Below are 10,240 nucleotides of genomic sequence, written 5' to 3' on the forward strand. Positions count from 1 at the left end.
ATCCAGGATCTTCAGAAAGAGATAAAAGAAATTAAATGTGAAATCAGAGATTTAAAAGAAAAACAAAAAAGTGATTCTGAAACTATCCAACTTCTTTTACAAAAACATTTGCAGGATAATTCAGATAATGAATCTAATCCTGATAATGGTGATGAAATAAAAGTGGAAAACATTAAGTCAGTACCCAATGATTTCCTATTTGTTTTAAAACAAATCACCACAAGAAAGTATTTGATTAAAGTCACTTTAATCTTTTCTGATGATTTTGCAATGGACGCCATTGCCCTTTTTGATACTGGCGCCGATTTAAATTGCATCAGAGAAGAGATCGTCCCCAAAAGATTTCATGAAAAAACAAAAGAAAGACTTTCTGCCGCTAACAATTCAAAATTGAATGTTAGTTCCAAAGTTGAAGCCTCGATTTATAATAATAAAATTGAATTTAAAACTTCTTTTGTTCTTACAAATGATATACACCATGCTATCATTTTAGGAACCCCTTTTATAAATCTTATAACCCCTTATGCTGTCAATTATGATGGTATATATTTCAAAGCAAAATCCAGAGACCTTGTTTTCTCGTTTATTGAAAAACCAAAGACTAGGAACCTAAACATTGTCAAAGCTTGTTCTGTTTACCAAAACAAAATCAATGCCATTCTTAAATCCAAACAAGATGATTTATTTTGTTTACAAAAGGATTTAAATTTCCAAAGAGTTGAAAGTCAACTACAAAGTGATTTTATACAAAGAAAAATCCTCGATTTCAAAAGCCTTATTGAAAAAGAAATATGTGCTAATTTACCATCTGCTTTTTGGAACAGGAAACAACATTTGGTAGATTTGCCTTATGAAAATTCTTTTGATGAAAAACAAATACCCACCAAAGCACGTCCAATCCAAATGAACATGGATTTGGAACAACATTGTAAAGATGAGACCAATGATCTTGAAAATAAAGGACTCATTGTAAAATCCAGATCACCATGGTCTTGTGTCGCTTTTTATGTCAACAAAAATTCTGAAATTGAAAGAGGCGTTCCTAGACTTGTGATAAATTACAAACCTTTGAATAAAGCTTTAAAATGGATTAGGTATCCAATACCTAATAAAAAAGATTTGCTCCAAAAACTCTGTCCAGCTTTCATTTTTTCTAAATTTGATATGAAGTCTGGTTTTTGGCAAATACAAATCCATCCTAAAGATCGTTATAAAACAGCTTTTACTGTTCCCTTTGGACAATACGAATGGACAGTAATGCCTTTTGGTTTGAAAAATGCACCCTCAGAATTTCAAAGAATCATAAACGACATTTATAATCCCTATTCTGAGTTTTGCATTGTTTACATTGATGATGTATTGATTTTTTCTCAAAGTATTGACCAACATTTCAAACATTTAAAGACTTTTCACCTTGTTACTAAAAAAGCTGGGTTAGCCCTTTCTAGTTCAAAAATTTCTTTATTTCAAACAAAAGTCTGGTTCCTAGGTCATCATATTTCCAAAGGAACTATCACCCCAATTGAAAGATCTCTTTTGTTTGCAGATAAATTCCCAGACAAGATTCTGGACAAAACCCAATTACAAAGATTTCTTGGTAGTCTAAATTATGTTCTCGATTTTTGCCCTAATATCAATAGAATGTCTAAACCTTTGCATGATAGGTTGAAAAAGAATCCTGTTGCATGGTCAGAAGAACATACCAAAGTTGTTAGATTAATAAAGCAATCTGTAAAAAATATTCCATGTTTATTTCTTGCAAATCCTGCATTACCTAAAATTGTTGAAACTGATGCATCTGACATAGGTTATGGAGGTATATTGAAACAAAAAGAAAATGATAAAGAACAGATAGTACAATATGTTTCTGCGCATTGGAATGATTGCCAGAGAAATTATTCTACTATCAAAAAAGAAATTCTTTCTATTGTTTTATGCATATCTAAATTCCAAAGTGATTTACTAAATCAGAAATTTTTACTTAGAATTGATTGCAAAGCTGCAAAACATGTTTTAGAAAAAGATGTTCAAAACATTGCATCAAAACAGATTTTTGCACGATGGCAAGCTATTTTAAGTGTTTTTGATTTTGATATTGAATTCATTAAAGGTGACAAAAATTCTGTTCCTGATTTTCTAACCAGAGAATTTCTTCAAAACAGATAATGCCGCCAAAGAAGAAAGACAAAGGAAAAGCAGTTCTCAAAGTTACTGGTTCTCAAGAACCTTCCAAAGAACCCCAGTCAACCCCTTCAAAAGAAAAACTACTTTCTTCTGCCATGCCCATTAAATCTTGGATTGAAATGGTTGAAGAACATGGAGCCCAATACAAATCTATTTCTTCTGATGACCAAATAAAGCAATGGATGAGTTCCATTACAAAATCACCTGAGCTCATGCTCGCCCTCCAAAACCTTTCTCAAAGCCAAATTTCTCCCCAAAAAGAAATTGAAATTACAAAACCCTCTTCCCAAAATGTTGTTGTCTCTGCTGAAAGCTCATCCTCCCAAATTGTGCTTTCTCAGCCAACACCTTCAAAGAAAACCTCCGATTAGTTTGATAAAACCCATTTTCAAAACATTCTTTCTCTAGAAGATGGATTTTACCATTCTGATCCTTTTCAAAGCATTTCAAAGTTTTTTCCCAAAGGCTGGTTTTTCAAACCATGGGATTTGACAAAACCCCAGTCTTATTATCAAAGCATTTTGGAAATAACTGAATCAGTTAAATTCAAACATTTCTTTCTTGACAAAGCCCATCCAGAACCGGCTTATTCCACGGCCACAATCCTCAAAGTATTGAGCCCAAATCAGTGGGGTGACCTGCTCCACAATTTTAAAACCTTCCCTCTAAATTTTGAAACTCGTTTACCACATTGTCGAACTTTTTCCTACTGGGATTACCAACAAGCATGGTATAACACCTTTTTTATCCAAAACCCTAAAAAATCCCATTCTTGGTTATTTTTCTTCAACACAAAGATAACCGTTCAAAGTCTTCCAAATTGGTTTCAGCATTGGTGGAATCTTTTTGGCCCAATTCCACAAATCCTAACACCAAACGCTACAAATTGCCTAAACCTCTTCAAAGCCCATTATTTACCCTCTATCTCAGAAAAAAGATTTCCCCCCTTTCTTTGCTTTTGTGCAAATTTCTTCCTACCATGGGTCTGTTCGTGGAACCTTCGTTTCCACAACCAAGAATCCCAAGTCATCCTTCAAAGAACCTTTAAAGTCAAATGGTGGTCAAAATTTGATGAACAGTCCAAATTAACTGTTAACATGATCAAAGATTGGCTCTCCTCTAAAAACCTCCTACAACCAACCCTGGAAACCTCTAAAGCCCAACAGACCTTCCTAACCCAAAAATCCAAAGCCCGGTCTCTTTTGGCAAGCGCCAAAACTGAAGATGAGTATTTCAAAGCCATGGAACAGCTCCTCGCCTCACGATCAAAGTCCTCAGCTGCAGATTCCTCTAAAGATGAAGATGAAGATGTTGATGATGATGAAGAGCCTTTCATTTCTCTCGGAGACGATAATGAAGATGACTGTTTCGGCATTTTCTCTCCGATAAAGCATTGTGAATAATTATTTGATTATTTACTTAAAAAAAAAAAGAGAAAAGAAAATGAAAAGAAGTTTTTTTTTTTCGGGTGGTCCCCTGGACACAAGTGAGAGCGCACATGTCTCTTCACCCGTATTGTACGTCAATCTGTATTTCTGTATATGTACAAAGCATCTACTATTCAAAGATACGATCCAATTGTTACTGTGCACTTAAAAACCCGCTACAGTGAACTGTGCAGAATTCCAGATGTTACTGTGCACTTAAAGTCCCGCTACAGTGAACAGTTTAAAGATTTTTGTATATAAACCGAGAGGAAGACTCAGACTCCTCAGGTTTTTCATTTCTCATTTCAGAGCTTCTCTCTCTACTTCTCCCCCTTCTCTCTAAAAAACCTCTCTCTCTCCGAAGGGTTTCAAAGAAATTTTCTGTTTACACAATAGTTCTATCACAGAGCTTTGGGTGATCAGACTAGTTCTTTACCTTCAATCTTCCCTTCTGGAAAGATTTGAAAATTTGTAAAAGCCAGAAAGCAAAAATGTATGTTTAAATTCAGTTCTTTAAATTTCAATGTAATTTAAATTTTTGCAATTTACTTTAAAGCATTTACTTTTCTGCAATTTAATTTTATGCACATTTAAATTCCAGCAATTTATTTTAAAGCATTTTTCTTTTCAAAGCATGCTTGCAGACTGATCTGTATCAGATCTGCCTTATAAATTCTACATTCCTCTGAGGCAAAGAGACCGGATCTCGATCCTCAGTTGTAAATCTTCTCTTCTTCCTCCATTCCTTCAGAGCACCATTTCCGGGATCCGGATCTAGTACTGTGTATGTACCCAAACCTTTAAAAGAACCTAATTTAAATCTGATAATAGCCCAATAAAAAGAATCAACCACGTTTAAAGCAACTTAACTTTATTTGGTAAAATAAAATTGATTTGGTATATCGGCTGGAAACCCGAACGTGCGGACTATTGATCTGTTCTAAGTCAGATCTGGGTCCAAAGGCTTCACTTTGTGTAGCATCGATCTGGTTTAACAACGCCACGTACCGATTAGTTATTAAAATCTGACTAACCGCGTTCAAAGTTGTTTGATCACTGTATGACCTAAAGAACTCCATAATCAAAGCTGGTAATTTATTATTTTAAAATTTAGAAAAGCCGACCCATTAATTGTTTAATTTGAGTTTTTAATACTGAAATCCAACGAAAGCACATCCATCCTTCGATCCTATTTCCTTCTGCTCGATGGAATGTCCGAATACAACATCCTAGGTGTATTGCAGCAAATGACCATGGCAGCCAATGCCTATAAAACCCAATCAGGAACTTCTGACAAGGCCATTGCAGAAATCCTAATTGCGGGTTTTACTGGTCAACTTAAAGGATGGTGGGATCATCTTCTCACTAATTTGCAGCAATTAGACATCTATTGGATTTCTTTTCTTTGATTTAAAAAATGTTTGAAAAACCAAGATCTTTTTTCTTTGTTTAAAATATATCTATATATATATATCTATATATATCTATATATCTATATATATATATATATATTATAAGAATTCTATCAATTTTATCTTTAACTTATTTTTTTAAAAATAATGTTATAATAATTAAGACATAAGCATCAACAAAAAATAAAATTTAAAATTTACCAAAACTACGTCGTTTCCATATAATATTCATTTTTGCCTTTTTTTTTTAAATGAAAGCGTTAAAACAAAAATCGGCTCTCAAGTCTCAACAACACCATAGAAGACGAGATTGACAAAATGAAAAATTGAAAATCACAGTCCCTATTCTTCATTCCCCAAAAATGAATATCTCTCTCAATTCTCCAAACATGCAAAGCCAATATCCGCCAAATCCGAACTCGAATCCGCCAGTACGTAGGCCTTCCAACCATTCATGGTAATCCAAGGTGCAATACCAAATTCCAGACAGTATGCATCTCATTTCAGATCAGTAATTGGATAAGCTCGGAGGATCTGGAGAACGACTTGTTTTGCAGCTACATGGCCATGGATTAAATTAGATCCAAGCCCAACGGAGACGACCCGAAACAGGGATGCAACTGTGAGTGTTGCAGCGAGGCCGCATCACTGGTATGCCAGTTACGTTGATGGGACCACGTTATCTTCGATGATTTTGGAGTCGATTGACGCCAAACAACCTATGGATTCTTGTTCCTGTAGCTGTGTTATGGACTATTCGTCCCAAATGAGCCAAAAGGTTTGGATTTTGCCTACCCCTCGCCCCTTCCAACCCAAAAACAAAGTGGCACATTTATGTTTATTATTGTTTTTAGTGTATTGGGGATATAATGAAAATAGAGAATTGGAGTCGTTAAACTTGCAAATTTGACCTATTTGCTGGTTTTATTTTTGTTGGAAAGCTGATGGTGTCTGTTGTCTTCTGAATTTTGAAGATTTTGAAGTCGTTCTTGTTTGTAACTGGTGTTAAAGTATCTAAAAGAGTTATGATAGTCATTAATAGTCTTTTGATTTTTATAATGCATGCTCATAGTTGTTAGCAAATGCTTATTTGGAATCATTCATGGGTGGCTAGCTATTAGATTTCCCAATTGTAGAAGATTGAGTTTTATTTGTAACTTCATGCTTATATATTGGTTATTATCACTTCATGGGTGACTAGCTATTATTAGATTTCCTAGCTATGGAAGATTGAGTTTTTCAATTATAACCTCATGCTTATACTTCTGTTTTTTAAACAATTATTTGGATGTCTTGAGAAGCATGCAATTAGCTCTAGAAAATGATGTCATTGTAGTTTTTGATGGGTCAAATCACTCAAATCACTTTGGTGGGACTACTTTGATGTTCAGTTTGTGATTTTTGTGTATGTGATAAAAAAAATTTTGCTTTTATTTTTTTTGTTTTGCTGAAAATATTTTGGCATCTCAGATTTGAAGGTTTACTTCAACAAATTTTTCCTCTGAAATGGACTTAGCCAAACCCTTGTATTACCCCACAAGATTTGCCAGCTTTCAAAGATGCTTGAACAAAGGCAGCTAGTCATAATGAAGAAAAGCAACATATGATGGGCTTCATTATGTGAGGTACTAGGAACAAGTTGAATTTGAATTTTCTTTTTGATATTTTTTCCTTCTTCTTTATATTTTCACTACTTTTCTATTCTTTCCTTTTAAGCAACATCATTTTGCTTCTCTGCAATGGAATAGAGTCATTAAATACTTTGGATTTCTAATTTTCTTGACAAAAATTGCCTTTAAATATATTTAAATGTGTGATATCTTCAAGTGTTAGTTATATAAGGTACATATTATTATATTAGGCTTATGAAAGGAATATTGTTTGAAACATGGGGTAATAATTTCCTTTCAAACACCAACATTCACGAAAATGAAAAATTGCACATGCTTTATTCGACATTTGTGATGTTTTGCTTGATTTAGGTGCTTTGGAGAGATTTTCTCTGTTCTCATTAGTTGTATTAAAATAATAATAATAACAACAATGGCTATAACAATAAAGCTTTGATGAGCTTTATGCTCCAAATGATACAAAGCTAATTTCTTAGTAGCTTAATATCAATACAATTATACTTTTGCAAGTAAAGGAGGCTGTAAAAGTTGAGTTTAAGGAACTAGTTAGACTTGTTAAGCATCTAGCTATTTGAGATATTGATGTACTGCATCCAGGGACCCAATATCTACAGATATTGATGTATTGCATCCAGGGGCCCAATAATGCATCTAGCTATTTTTTTTACTTGGAAAGGGTCCACCTATTTGGACTTTCTTGTTCCAAAGCTTGGATTTTGCTTTGACATTATTGGAGAAAATAATCATGATGCTAGAAAATATTTCTTTAATTGCCATTTTTTTTTAACCTTCTAGTTCATGGTTTCTTCACCTTGTGGACAACATGCAACCGGCTCTAGAAAATATTGTCAGTGCAGATTTTGATGGGTCAAATCAATTTGGTGGGTTTATTTTTTATGTTTACCTTGCACTGTGCAGAATATTTGAAGGTTTTTTTGTGCTTTTTGTGTATCTGATGAATTTTTTTTTACTTTTATTTTTCTAGTTCTTCTGAAAATATTTTGGTAGCTCTGATTTGAAGGTTTACTTCAACAGCTTTGGTGATAATTAATTGATGATAATTTACTTCAACAGCTAAAAATATTGATTTCAAGTTAAACTCTTTGATGATAATTTACAGTGCTTTTATGGATTCAATTTGTAACTATTTTTTTGTCATCATTATTTGGATTATAAATAAACATCTGCACTGATTTCAACATTTCTTAGTAGATTGATATCAATATAATTATACTTTCATAGGCAAAGGAGGCTGGAAGTACATGATTTTGTATGGGTGCTGCATGAAGAGGCACAATAGGGAGGGACACGATAGGGAGGAAAACCAATTTCAACCAGATACTTGAATATGGGATAAATATAAGGTACTAATTGATGCACATAGCAATTCCTTAGGAAAAAAGATCATTGGCATATTTAATTTAGAATATCATTTTTAGGCCCCTTTTGTAAGCTTAAAATTTCATGAATATTACATTGTTCAAGGTTCCTTTCATATTACATTGTCAATAAAATAGGAGAACCTAATAGGTTGATGAGAACTAATAGGTTCATGAGAAGTGTAATATTCATAATTATTCTACTAGTGCAATAAAATATAAAACTACATGACATGGCCGTAACCATAGTCTAAAAAATACTTGGTCAAAATTATGTCTAATAAAATGCAAATAGCTTGTCCAAATCCACTCCCTTAGGCATTTGCAGATTATTTCAATATAATTTGGTGTGTACTGACGCTAGTGAGGCAGTCTCCTTAGGAATAATGACTTATTATTTTAACAAAATAACTTTTAATACAACATAATGATTTCCACTAAAATATATATATATATAGAAATAATGACCTATTTGCCCATACCAAATAAATTCAGTGAAGCTGTTTGATGGTCCAGCCAAAGTGGCCACACTTTTAACATGGCATTCTTGCGCATTTCTGTATGGTATGTCCATCTTGTTTGCAGTATCCACATTTTCTTGATTTAACACCTTTATTAACGCTTGTATTAGGTGCACCCTTTGTCTTCACAATAAAAGAATCTTTTACAATACTTGCTTTCTTTTCTGCACTGAATGGTCTATTTTTATCTCCTTCATTACTTGTTCTCAGCTCCTTTATCTTACTCTTTAGTGAAGCAAGATGACTTTTTAATTTCCAATATGTAGCATCAGATTTTGAGGCATAAAAACTTATTTCATTAAATTCGGCATTTAGCGACCCATACTGAAAATTGTTAAGAATGTCCCTAGATTCACTTCCCAATGGCATTGGTGATTGTATGCAAACTTTAGGTATCTCATTGACATGCACATGTTTCATCACACAAAATAAGTGAGGGCATGCTATTCCAATTGATTTGAACTTCTTACAGAAGCACTCAAAACATTGTTGTTTTGGATAATAAACCACAGTCCACTTCTTGTTTGCTTATGATGCCTAGTCAATGTGTACACTTGCATATCTAGAAAGTGACATTGCTTGACAATATAAACTAGCCTTCTTTGCAAATTTGTTTGCAAACCTTGTAAAATAGCCTTTGAGTGTAAACCTCAACAACATGATTCTCCAAGCTTGGAAGATGAGTACTAATCATTGGAGTAGAATGCTTGGTTTTAAAATTACGTCCTAAATCATTATTCCGTGTACGTTTTAAGGCTCGATCAATTTGGCAAACAAATTCATGCAACTTCAACTTTCTTTGAAGAAATCTATTCATATATGCATTCATACCCTCACATTGCTGCATTGTGCTTATGCCACTAAAAAAATGACCCCGTAAGAATGCTTCTGCCCATCTATATCGTTTTGTGTATATCTTGTTAACTCAATCATTATTTGGAAGACCAAGCTCATCCACCATCTTCTGCCACAATTGCTCAAATTCTTCGGGGCTAAAATTTCCCAACATAAAATCTGTAAGCTTTGTAAGAAATTCAGGAGTTCTATGTACGTTAGACTATGCATTTCTTTGTAGATGCCAAATACATAGTCGATGTCGAGCTTCAGGGATGACCTTTTTAATTGCTTTACGCATTGCTCTATCTCCATCAGTAATGATAGATATAGGCTTTTTATTATTCATTGCAAATAAAAATGTTTCAAGCACCCATATGTAGGTCTCGACCGTCTCATCTGTGAGAATTGCACATCCAAAAAAACTTGTTGCATAATGATTATTAACACCAAGTAGAATAACTAAAGGCTTCCCGTACTCATTTGTCTTATAAGTGCTATCGAAGGCCAAAACGTCCCCAAAGTAACTATAATCCAAACGAGCAATAGAATCTGCCCAAAACAAGTTTGCAAGTCTATTCTCCTCATCTACAGAGTACTTACAAAAGAAGTCTAGATCAATCAAATTTTGCATTCAAGTATGCAAGTGCTGCTTTTGAGTCTATTTCGAGTATTATAGATCGGCGATCATTATTTAAATCGTTATACAAATCCTTTAATCTAAAGTCCAAATTCTCATAACCCCCAGCCTGATTTACAAAGAAGTCCATAATTTGACTGGTCTGTATACCAACTGTTTTCAGTGTATTAGCTAGAGCGTTGTTAGAATCTTTAACCATTCAATGAGATCGA

Source organism: Citrus clementina, unplaced genomic scaffold, assembly GCF_000493195.1.
Source record: "Citrus clementina cultivar Clemenules unplaced genomic scaffold, Citrus_clementina_v1.0 scaffold_4, whole genome shotgun sequence".
Classification (NCBI taxonomy): domain Eukaryota; kingdom Viridiplantae; phylum Streptophyta; class Magnoliopsida; order Sapindales; family Rutaceae; genus Citrus; species Citrus x clementina.